The 13,316-nt window shown below is 42.0% G+C and overlaps 1 protein-coding gene across 3 annotated transcripts in view; it reads left to right on the top strand.

Annotated features, from left to right (window-relative positions):
- The window catches only part of JARID2 (jumonji and AT-rich interaction domain containing 2), a 671,808-nt gene that overhangs the window by 499,140 nt on the left and 159,352 nt on the right, over positions 1-13,316 (top strand). The window lies entirely within an intron of this gene.

Below are 13,316 nucleotides of genomic sequence, written 5' to 3' on the forward strand. Positions count from 1 at the left end.
AAAGTAAACTTACAAAGCATAGTCTGCGTTGTATGCAAAGGCCACATGTAAGAAAAGGACAGTATTTTAGGAATGTCGAAGCTGTAACATTTGCTTTACTAAATTGTGACTTTCGTGGGCTCCAAGAGATCCAACAGATCAGGTCATGAAGACCTGTAACGTATTATAAACTAAGTGTTTATTTGCAGGGTACTTGGAAGTCTGCAGTAAATTGAACTCCTTCATGCCATGCTTTTAGTGTGGTGCAAAAACCTTAAGCTCTATTGATGACTTTAATGAGCTAAAGTGTATGGGCCGTTTGCACTGCACTTGTCTAATAAATATCGGACTTTGTGCTACAAATGAGCTGCCCCATTGCAGTTGCAATGCTGCTCAGAATTTAGAAAATGGATAGCTTTGAGCATTTAGTAAATGTGGAATAACATTTAGTGAGAATTGGGCTTAGAGGATGTACTGGTCATTGGGTATGGAAATGCTCCTTACTGAAAACTGGAACTAGAAGAGGGGGACGGAATTTACTAGCTCTCAATAGCACAGGCCTACTCTGCTAAAATAGGCTGTTTAAAGTGTTACATTTTGATTCAATTTGACCCGTCCATGGGCCAGTGGTTTTGGTGAAAAAGTATGCTTTTGTACAGTTGGGTCCCAAAACCTATATAGCTTCTAGTCCTGTGGCACTATCATTTTAAATCATTAAATTGATACATGATCTTTGTGTGCCTTTTCTAGCTAAAGTGTCCAGTTACATAGAAGGCCTGTCCCTGACAGTCTGACATACAGTTGAAGTTATGTTTTGTGTGGTTTGGCAACACCAGCTCTCAGTCATTAGTCTGAACAAAAAACGTTTGATTTCGTGTGAGTTTTTTTTTTATAATCAATAAGTATCTGTTTGGTTTTGGAATCAAAACACTGACTAGGAAATCAAAATAGCTGCGAAAATTGTTATGAAATCAGATGCTTAGATTCTTGAGGTGGATGGGAAGGTTTCAGTTTTCCATTTGCTCTGCCAAACTGACAGACTTTATTCTTCAGAGCCAAGTGAGAGAGCGAATCCGAGGCTGTGGATTAGAATATTGTAAATTTGACAGCTGCGGCCCTATACCACAGTTTATATCCCGCTGCCGCTCCATTGCCTTCAAAGGAGCTGTCAACATCGCAGCATTCTAATATGCATTATAAGATGTACTGTTTTGGGCAGCATAGATTTATCCCGTATGTTTTTCTGTTAACCTTGCTTGAGCTTCCAGCTTCAAACTAAGATCTGTTCTCCCGTAAAAGATACTACGAGGGTAAAGCAGGGACCAGAAGAGAGCCCGCCTTAATGTTACACCAATATGGATATCAAACGTGAAAGAAAAATGTTCTAGTTAATCAAAATTAAGAGACCTCCACCCTGAAAATAGATCAACTCAATCTCTTTTAGTCTCCTGGTGACTTGAGTTTCTGAGCAGGAGATGCATACCTTCCATAAGAACGGCGATGGATCAAACCCAGATCTGTTGACTGGGTGTGAGTGTTTGATTGGTTCTGATGCTCCGTCCATCACCACCCCCTTTTGTACCGCTTTGTTCGCCATAAGTTGGCAGGGTATGCTCAGACGTGAGTCCCTTGCTCACTTTGCCACTGGATTCAAGCAAGCCTGGCTGAAGACGGCTGAAATGCCAGAAACCGGTCCTAGGAGGCTTGTTTCCGGTCCAGGGAAGGCATGGCTTGGCAGTTCGGGCTGGACTGTTCCCATGAGGCACAGGGTCTGACTGATTTGCATAGGGCCATGTCTGAACTTGGGTGGCAGAGTGGGCTAAAGAACGGCGATGGATCAAACCCAGATCTGTTGACTGGGTGTGAGTGTTTGATTGGTTCTGATGCTCCGTCCATTACCACCCCCTTTTGTACCTTCGAAGTTGCCTTTAAATCCTGACTGAAAGGCACTGCTCTTACTGCTCCTGTCATATCCCTATAAGATGACATCTCTAGGACGCGAGTCTGATTTTCCTCTATTCTCTCATGTATAGTTATTAAAGGGAGGGACTAGTGCTTAATGACGAGAGTAGTCCCTGTGGGGCAAAATGTGGTGCTTTCCAAGCAGTATATGCTGAAAGTATGCCTCCTTCTCCACTGGCACATGGTAAAGAGTAAAATGTTCAATTAGTAATTTCTCCTCCAAAATGGATGCGGACTAGAATTAGTTAAAAAAAAAAAAAATTGTAATAGAAGTTCGACATCGAGGTGAAGGTTGGCCAGTGTCTCCCTAAAATGTATGATGACGTGTTTGGGGCTCCTGTAAGAAATAACCAACTGCTACTTTATGTTGAAGCTTTAGTTTTGTTCATCCTGTCGGAACTAGTTCCCTCGAGATGGAATCAAGCCGTCTTCCTGTCTGCACAAGGTAGACAGTAGGAGTCTGTCACCCCTTATGGAACTGAGGTAGTTTCTGTGTGCCGATTTAGGAACTCTTTAGTTTAATTACTTGCACGCTTTGTGTATTGCTTGATAAACCTAAAAGTTAAAGCTGCTAAGTTGTGATGGGAGAGCATGTTTGCTTGTTCAATGGTTATTCTGCATGCTATTCATAGCCATGCTGATGCTTACCACGCAAATGGCATAAAAAGGGGGACAAAGGAAATCGGGAAATGCCCTGGGATATGTCCTCTAGGAAGGGTAATATCCCAGACCTTGAGCCTCAATGTTCGTATGTTGAGTACAATTTAGTGGGACTTTGTCAACAGGACAGTTAGAAGGTGGCCTGCTTCATCATCAGGCTCAATAGGAAGTGGGGGAGTATGAATCCAATAAAGAATCACAATCAGAACAAAAAACTAATAATATCAAATACGTTCTATTGCATTTACTTGTATTCTCAGCAGTCTTGGGAAGTCATACAAAACTTGAAAGATGTCGTGATATACACCATTATGTTTCTTCCCAAATCATCATTGAACATAGTCATCACTATAATTGTTACGAATCATAATACTACACATGTAAATCCTAAGAAAATTATCTCAACTTCCATTGATGTTGTGTTTTATACAGGTACTATACCAATTGCTTGAAACTATATACTTAGCAAATCATTCCTGCAAATGTCACAATGCTGCGAATGCCTGCCAGTGCCAACACGTGTTTCACAGTTGTTCTTCCGCTTCTTCAGGGCTGCAGGAAATACTGTCATAAGTCATTTTTTATCACTTGATAATATATCACTACAACACTAGTTTATAGTGTTATACATTTTATACTGAGTCCTATTTACATGTCCTCGTTATCAAAACATAAAAAACAAGCTATTGATGAGATAAACATTCTAATGAATGCTCCAAAGTTGTAATCAATGAATGCACCAAAGTTGTAATACAGTATAATATACTCTGGTAATAGAACAGTATGAGATACTAAACAAATAGTGGTACATATGATCCAAACTCGATAGCCATAGAGATGCGTTTAAAGGAGGGGTGATAGGTAGACCGAGCGTCCTAGTTAGAATTTATTAGAAAAAATATGTAAAATGCCATCGAACTTAAAATTACTTCTAAATTCCCTACAAGACTTACCAAACTTCAGTCCAATCTCACTTTTACACAAGCATTGACATAGCCGATAGGTCTTGCCTTTGGGACCTTGTGTTTAGCCATGCAACACTTTGTTGTTGCACCAAGGATATTGTGCTGCATAACTAAATACTTATAAGGTCCCAAAAGCGAGACCTATTGGCTAGGCCAATGCTTGTTAGAACTGCCGGTGCTGAGCAGCAGCAGGACCCAGGCCACTTAAAGGCCTGGTTGCTCCTCTCAAGCTTCAGAAGGACAGATACAATTGGCTTGGCCTAGAGGGGGTGAACACAAAGTCATCTCCTCACTCCCGTCTGTGGCCAGCGTCAAACTGCCCATTAGGGAATCAGGCAGTGCCTGGTGGGCTTGTCTGACAGGTCAGTTAGTGCACCATTTTTTCACTGTTTGTGGGCCTCTGTTATGGTTTGCTGGGCTGTTTTTTGCTGTTGATTTTACAGATATAAAAAAGAAATATTGCCTCCAGCAAGTTCAAATCCACGCAGTCTTCAATATATTGCAAAATACATATACAGTGTGTCTTAAAAAAAAAATTAAACGGACTCATTTTGCAAACAAGGGCCACAATTTTAGTTGTCTAATTCCTTTATAGGGACCACTTTTATTTGGGTGCCAAGGCCTATTTTCTGACCCTGTTTGTGGCTAGGATTTCAGACTCACACATACACAAGACTTTTAACAATGGTTTTCGAGGGCTAAGGTAGAGGTAGGAGAAGAAAACCTCGGGGAGACAGACACAGAATTGCAGACAGCGACAATGACTACAACTAAATAAGTTGCACTCTACATCTTTAGAGGATAGAAACATTGAGGGCCGCATGAGTACCCCACTCGTAAGCAAAGTCAATACCGTGCACTCCATTCTCAAGAAAAAGAATGCAAATCTGAATTGAAAGCTTACAAGTAACAGGAATGGGAGAATACTGGGTGAGAAGGAGGTGTGCGAAGCAAGTGCCCAGCAGCACAAGATTATGAACATCAGGCGCTGGGTAACGTCAAATGTTTTGTGTCAGCAGTATTTGAATTTGTCGGTGGTGTTGACTTGATAATCAGTTTTATGTCAGCAGGATTTAAATTTGGCGGTGGTGTTTGCTTGATCGCTAATATGTTTTATGCATGAACGGCAGCACAAATTTAAATTCCATAGGCATAATAATGTTTACGTGATCCATTACCACATAAGCAATTGTTTCTAGGGCGCTTGGGTTAAAGCAGCGACTGAAATGTACTAAGTTGGGACACTCCAACTTTGGTCTCGAGCTGAGCAAGAAGCATAGAGAAGGCTGCAAAAAGGATAGAGTTCTGCGTAGGCGCGAATAAAGCTGGGAGAAGAGAAGCAGCGCTCTCGGGTTTCCCATGTCCATGAGCGACTGGCTTATAGAGTCTTGGTGTTCGGGTACTTGCAGTCCTGAATGTAGAAAGCAGGAGCAAAATGACAAGAATTACCCTGGACTGAGCTACTCACACATGGATTTGTGAGACTTCGACGCGCTGCATGACGGGTGAAATTCGGAGACCAGGTTTCGGTGACGCAGTAGGGGAAGCTGATGGGAAAGGAAACTGCCCCCTGAGCTAGTTAAATACACTTGGTTAGCCAGGTAACAGGGGTAAAGGAGAAGAGACTGGAGGGTAGATGGAATTAACAGCATTAGTCTGAACACGTGGTCCAGGTGCTTGTAAAGGCCAATATTTATCGTCGGCTAGGATGAGAATTCTAAACCAGCCCAAGTCCGCGAGTGCTGGAGCAGCTAAAGGAAATTTAACAAGCATTAGCCGCGCGGCTGTAAATGTAACGGCCGCGCGGCTGAGAAAGCGAAAGTGATCGCGATCGTAGCGAAAGTGATCGCGAGTGGTGCACGCGCAGCAGCGATCGCGCTGGAAGGGAGGCAGATGGCGGCTGCACGCGTGCACGCTCGTGTGAACGCAAGTGTTAGGCCAGCGAGGTAGCACTTTGAAAACCTTTGTACTAAATGTCTCGCAGAGCAGCGCAGGCGCTGGTTCAGGCGAGATCTAAAAATACAAGAAGACCATCCACTGTTGCTTTTCAGTAGATACATGGATTTCCGTCCATTCTGGTACTGGTCTGATAGATCCAGGTGCAAGCTACAACCTTGGAAGTGAGCTCAAAAGATGGTTTTTTTTGTTTTTTTTACTATCAGGATAGTGCTTCTGAATAGATGAAGAGGCAGTGGTGGTAAAGACTGGATGAGCATAGGGGTATGGTAGATGAGTAGAAAACTACCTCTTGGTATAAGTCAGAAATCTTTATCCCAGCACCCCAAAGGGTAGGAATAAAATCAGTGGTGGTTAAGTCGACCAAATTTGAGAGACGGGAGTGAAATCAAGGCAGGGACCCAAAACGACCACTCAGCTCCTTAAAAACCTCAATAGTAAGATTAGGCACAAGATAAACTACATCTGGGATGACAAGCTGACTTGCCTTCGAAGACAGTAGCTACTGCATCTACAGTTCTTGATTTTTTTCACTTTATTTAATTTTGTTTAGTTTTACTACTTCAATGCAGAGAGTGTCACTGACCTTGAAGAAAGCACCCTGCACCTCCTTAGAGAGTATTATAGGGTAGAAACATGTTGGCCTCTCAAAAAGCATCAAATTAACCCCCATTTAATTTAATCCTACCAGTTGAGGACTAGAATAAAGATTTCTGAGGTCTACCAAGCAGTAGTTTTATACTTGCACGCATCTTGTCTGCTCATCCAGGCGCTCACCGCCACATTCTCTTCACATCTATTCAGAGGCACCCTTGACTAGCCTGGCATAAAAACTACACCTCTTGAGCTCCCTTCTATAAGGTTGTAGCTCACACCTGCATCTAACAGACTGATGCTAGGAGGGGTCCATTGATGAAGCATGCCACCTTCTATGTGGGTGAGGGATTTCCTTCCTGTTGACAGAAAGTTCCACTGTACTGTACCGACACATGGTCATTGAGGGCTCAAGATCTGGGATATCACAAGTTTGATGTTAGCCGCAGCACAAATAATCTTTTGGCAAGTGTTCACAAAGGAATGAAGACCGTATTTCCCGTCATCCATCACCATAGTATACTGCATTGAGTGTATTCACAGCAACTACTAGAAATCAAATGGCCCATGTCTGTGTCATGGATATTATTTTATCCTCGTTCTGTACATATTGGTTTTGCAAAGTAGATTAAATATAGTCACAATAACTTCACAGCGTGGTGTCAATTTCTAGTCACTAAAATGTTGCTGTGAATTTATTCCGCACTATTGGCAAAGACGAGGAGCAAACATGCTTGTTCCTAGTGTATTTCTCTCTGTCCTCTCTGTTTTGAAATGTGAAGGGATGCATGAGTACTAACCTTTTTTATACGATTCAATGCTCCAGTCACTGCTTTATGAAAACTGCATCAGAGGAGACCAGCCAAATGGCTTGCATCAAAATGTTTAATAGAAATGTCCCTCCCTCCCCCTCTGGCTTTCTGTTTCTGCATATATCAGATTGTTTGCTTAACGTTCAAGTCAATGACAGTTTATTGATTTACATTAGTATTCTTCACAATCTCGATTCAAATTTATATGTTTTACTTTTGGATTAGTCATACGTTATACCTTTCCCATGGGCAGCAGGGATTTCTTTCCATAGATGCCGTCACCAGCCGAAAAGGCTTGGTGTGCATGTAGTTAGGGCTGTCGGATTGAAGGTGTGCCTGGTGTATTGAGCAAGCTCGAGTCAGAAAGGCATACATGATATTCCGTGACCAACTCAGATATTTGAGTGTTCCGATAAAGGTTCATTCACCTTCCCCTACAAAATAACTAAAGCTGAAAGCAATCCCGAAGCAAAATAGGAGGTGAAATGCGATGCAAGCAACCAGTTATCTAACAACTAAGGATAAGTGTATGAAGAAATGAAGGACCAGAGAGTGCCTCTCTGCTTGTAGAAACCTACCACCGAACCGTGATTAGGCCAGAAGCTGCAGGGCTCGGGCTTCTGACACATGCTTTATAGACCTTCATCACAAGCAACAAACCACTGAACTAATTAGATGTTAAACACATGAAAACGCTTCCTGGTCGGAACCTTTAGCAAGTGCTTTCCTACCCTTGTAAGGCCCCAGCTCTTTCAGCGAAGTATGTATCTACCCCATTTGTTATGAATGGTTGAAAGAATTATTATCTATGAGAAACTTGTATTAGTGTTGTGCTTCAGGATTGGAAATGCCTTTCTGTCATATTGCTGGGTAGAGGGTGCATGTTGCAGTGGCATATTTATTGAGTTCTGGAGCAAAAGAGCAGAAGCTATGCTCCCAGTTTGCATGTACAGACCAGTAGATCTTGTAAAGTCCTCCATGTCATATTCTGTTTTAGGAAGCAGCCAGATGTTGATAGAATTATAGATGATTTGCGGTTATTTTTACTTTCATCCGATGCATTCTCAAGATCTTGCATGTCGATACAATAAGACTCTCCCTCCCAGTCATGTTATTTTAAAATGGGGTCAAAGGAGTGACCAGTATGGTGGCCCTTCTGGATCAGAGGTTCATCCTTTGACCGACCCTGCATTTGGATAGTAAAAATATAGCTCCTATCCTTTTGATCGCCTGGGAGTGATGCAGAGCGCTTTGAATAAGATTCTTCAAGCAACAGGAAGCCAGAGCAGGTTTGCATCAGCTTAGGTTTCGCACTCTGGATTAGTTGTAATGCATGTGACGTAGAATGCAAAGACCTAATTTTAAACCATTACAATAACTAAATTAAAATGGATGTTCCGTTTAGTAGTCCATAATAGATCTGGTGTTACTTGTAGTATTTTTCACTGGATTTGGTTGGTAACAAAATTCTTATTTCTGTTCAAAACAGCAACAGCCAACACACTCTTCGCACACTGGCTTGCAGGCCTGGAAATTTTTCATGGCTTAAACATATTATAGTAATAGTAAGAAGGGGGATTGGACAAATACAGAGTTATCTAAAAATTACCAGAAGAGTATGCCTGGATGTTCAGTGATAAGCTGGTGGAGGTCGAGAGCTTTGTTATTGATGAGCAGTGCTGGAACCAGGTCTTGAGATTATCAAGACTACGTAGATTTGGGTGCAGAAAAGAGATTTCTAAAATAAAATCCATAAGAGCATCAGGGAAAGCAGTGTTGTGTTTGGATGGTGCTAGATGAGCTGGAATGAGGCTAAGAAATTCAGCCTAGATGAAAAACATACAAATAAAGTCGCTGCATTGTTGATTAATCTTTGACCACAGTTGTATGTGATGTGTTTTGTTATAACACTGCTCACCCTCAGCAGAGGTGACCAGAGTTAGGTAGCCCTAAGTTATGGTCTCGTGTAGCTTGGATGGAAGTATCCTTTCCCATGAAAGTTTCTGTGCTACAGAGTATGTTCTGTTTTAAAGTGAGTTAGGTTATATATTTGTATTCCGTTATTACTTAAAGATCTTGTGGAGAGGGTTTAGGTATGGAGGTGACCGGAAGGTGGAGTTGTCCCCCAGACCCCCTCTTGTGCTAGAATACTAGTTTTGCTGCTCTTTGAAGGAAGCTTATCAGTTACTTTCTCTTAAACTTTGTGGGAAGATTTGGTAGTTTGCTGCTCGCCATATTGCATGGATGTATTCCTTCCTGTACCAGATATGTATATCTTCAGTTGTAAATGAACAAAGCTTGATCGCCAGTCAACAAATGTATTCAGATAGATAGGCTTCCTGATGCACGGCGGATTGAGATGGGACGGCCGGCACACTCGGGCACTGAAATGCAACAAACACCGTGGGTTGGGGGTACCACGTTTCCTGGAACAAGAAAACCGAATAACTTCTTACAAAGAGCTGCCAGTCAGTGAGGTGTGCCTTAGAGCGGAGATCTGCCATATTCCAACTTAATATTTTCAAAAGAGGTACATATGGAAGGTGAAACACTGGGTTGAGATAAAGCCATGACCTGATTGAACGGTGCCTTTTGACTTAGTCACATGACACCCCACCCCAGTCAGTTAGTATCAGTGAGGTAAGACAGGGCCGCAAATCTATTCCCGTACTCCAAGACTGGCTGGGGCTGAGGATGGCTATGCTTAGAAGAGCACGCTGAGCTCACATTTTTCTTGTAGAAATATCCCAAAAGTAATGTGACAGTCCTAGAGCCAACATGATAAACCTTCACATTTAGAACATTTCTCACGCTAGCTGGTTGTCTAGAATTTACCACAATACAGTCACCCTCAGTTTTTACTCCCATCCAGCTCTATGTATCATTATAATCTCATTGAGTTCCATTACATCAAAGCTTTTATATCTGCAGAGTCAGTGAGTGGTCTTGTTACACAACTGTTCCCATGGTTCGGATTGATTACATCTTAAAAGGGGAACACCTGCTTACACCAACATATATGGCCACGCTGCTGGAGTTAGATTTAATGTCACTTTATTAGGGGCGTACTCAATTCCTATGTTGTTTGTGTTCGTAGGGCTGCATGGGCCACTATCGCCCCCTTAGATTGTAAGTTCAATCACCATTGGCACCAAGACAAAGGGTGCCTCCTGCTGCCTTAGAAGGTGGATAAGCGCTGGCCCCGTCCGGTACAGCTATAATCTGCTCAGCTGTTTCTGAAGAATGGTTATCCCCTACCTTACATTGAGTATAAGCATTAGTATTTTGCAGGGAACAGCTCTTGAGTGGGTAGTAAGTAATTAGCAAGTAAACACTTGTTGAAGCATAGTGCATTCTCTGGTGTGGTCTGCATCTGTTTGATATATCCAGCATAGGGGCTTTGATTTTGGAATAGTTGGTGCTACTTTACAACTGCCCCATTTAGATAATAAACAAGTCGCCTCCTAAAATCACCAGCCACATTAAAGGTAATGTTTAGGTATTTGTGTTGAGTTGCGGTTAACAGATTTGTGAATACTGTCAAGTGGTTCATGCTCAAATGAGAGCCAGAGGAGGGGTTAACATTTCTTTAATTTTATTTAAGATGAGGCTATGATTGCTAGCCTCCAAACAGATCGATGCATCTTCACAGAGTACTAGCTGTAGCATTGAAGTGCTTTGCCCGGGTTATGACCGCAGCACGTTTACTGATATCAGTGTCAGCCGCAAACATTTGTGCTTTCTAACCTGCAGTATACCTTGAAAATCCGAATTACCACTTCTTGGAGGCAGCCAAAGAAATTGGAAGGTTTCCATTCACAAGGCAAATTTGCTTTACAGTGTCATTTGAAAGTTTAATTTAAGAAACTGTGCTGTATGTGTACGGTTAGCAACTTCTTCCCTGTTGCTCTAGTTTGTCTTCTTGCAAGGGTTGCACTTTGTTTCTCGTTGCATAAAGCTCCTTTGGCTTGCAAGCTTGTCTCTGCTTTCCATTTATCTGCATGTTTCATTCTGTTATTTTCCCTTTATCTTTGCACCCAAATCCACCCATTTCCCCTCGGACATCCTCCTTTAGACCGTGTTTGTCACTCACTGGGCCCACCAGCAAGAGGTGCTTTGTTCCTCCCCCCTTTGAAGTACAGACTGGGTGTCTGCACCAGGTGCACAAAAAGGTTTGAGAGTTATGAGCCCCATGTTTTCTTTTGCTCTGATAATCAGCTCCATCATGCATCTGTTGCTGCTTTTTGAACATACCGTGTATATGTCACGGCGTTTGTGTGCATTTATTTTTCATGCAGCTGTGATGTGTATACCTGAGGTAACTTTCCTCATCCGAAAAGTTTACATGTTCTGTAATGCACATTGACTTAAAGTTTGCAAATAGTGTTTTTTTTAATGCTGCCCAGCACTGCAGCCCTGCCTCCTAAGTTCTGTCCCCATTTATGTGTCCATTTTCTGATACTGAGTGTTTTCCTTATTGCAATGGAAAAAGCTTCAGGTTCTGCAGGGATCATCTCACCATTTAATATATATCCTTGTGTGTCTTCAATCAGCATGCAACCTGTTGCCATGTCGCCGTATTTTTTCTAAAATCCCTTCCTCAGTCTGGTATTTTTCTCACTAGTTCGAAGCTCATACATTTATCTGTCCTTTTAACCTTGATAGTCCTGTCCCCAGCCCCTGTTAAGCCCTGGTCCCCATTCCTGCTTTAGTCAGCCTTCTGTCAAGTTGTGCAACAACCTTGCTTCCCCAGCACAATTTGTGCGATCTGGCTGGTGTCTGCTTCCTGTGCTCTTTTGTGTTTTCCACCTTGCTCAGCTTTATGCCCTTTTTGATTGCTGTTTGGATGCACTTTCTTGCTTTATGCCACTGCAGCTTACACTCCCAATCAATTCCCAATATGCTGCTCTCTAGAAATGATCGCTTCTTCTTGATTGCGGTTTGCCGTAAAATCGAAAAATATTTGACCGAATGATGAAAAACTGAGAAAATATTTTACGACTTCATCTAAATTCTTTTACTCCGGAAACTGTCTTCATATTTCCAACAGTTGTTCACTGTTTGTTCTTCTTATTTCATTATGGTATCTGGTTCTTTAATATATTAGGTGTCAGTGTTCCTCTATGTACATAAACAATTCACCCTTCACACAAAGTGATTAGTTACGTTAGTATTACCTTTTATTTATTTATTATTGCCTTTTTCTTAGGACAACAAACATTCTGTGCCCCAAGAAGTACATTTTTATCACTTTCTCACATATACTAGATTTGGCCCCCAGGGATTTGTTTGCTGTGTGTGGAAGTTCGGTGTGTAAGGTTCTTTGAGTGTGAAACACAGGTTATAGTTGATTTACACAGATAAAATTGTTTCACCATCACATAGGAAACTTCCTCTGCTACTACATCTTCCAAATTTACTGTAAAGATGCTGTGCCGTGAATATATGCTTGTCCTGCCCATGATGCTTACTATTGGAATCCACACTGTTCATTCTTCAACCCGAGGCTCCTTCAAATGGATTTACAATCTGTAAGTGATACGGTGCATTTTCCTTTCTCAGCATGATGCTCTCTCTCGGTGTAGTTCTTAATATGCTGCATTTCTGTGGGCATTTAACACTGTCCTCATAAAACATTCTGCTTCTTTATTGCAGTCCTGTAGCTGATAACGAACAGCTTGTTGCCAGCCCTTTTGAGGGTACTTCAAGTCCTAGCTCGGGTTTAAGTAGGTAGATTGGTAGGCTAACATTGTGATGTAGGTTGCTTTCTCTGAATTCAGATCTGTTTATTCAGTTGTGTCGTATCTTGATCTGGAGAAGGTAAGCTGATTGGATGAAGCAGTGTAAACCCTAGTGCCCCTCCTCTATCCCCCTCACCCCCCAGGATGGCAGCCTGTATGACGTAATATTGGACCCTCCATCTTTCCAGTCAGTGAGCTTGGGAAAGGCCTAGCTAAATATCACAACATAAACGGGCTTCGATACTGATGGAACCCTTGTGTAGTTTGACAAGTGGTTATGAGGATCTTCACTGACTAACATGATTCTTGCCCTCACTTAAACAAGGGAGGGTAATGACATGCCATTGCTTTCAAGATTCTGTCCGTACACCTAAACAATGTGGTCCTCTGTATGCCTCCAGTTATAATCTGAAGTTTTATCATGTTGTCTTTCGAACCAGGAGCCCCTTTTGTCAATTTTCCTTCGGCCTTCTATGTCTCCTCTGTTTGAAGGAAAAAAAAGCTTTAACAGCTTAGGGTACTCTTGAAAGCGAGCTTAAATACTTTAGGTATGGTGAACAAAACTGAGCTGTGAAGAATATTGCTGCTCAGATGCTGTTCACTTGCTGGTTGTACTGATGAATGGAAACAAACCCATTCCTGAAAGT

The sequence above is a fragment of the Triturus cristatus genome, chromosome 5_2 (genome assembly GCF_964204655.1).
Source record: "Triturus cristatus chromosome 5_2, aTriCri1.1, whole genome shotgun sequence".
Classification (NCBI taxonomy): domain Eukaryota; kingdom Metazoa; phylum Chordata; class Amphibia; order Caudata; family Salamandridae; genus Triturus; species Triturus cristatus.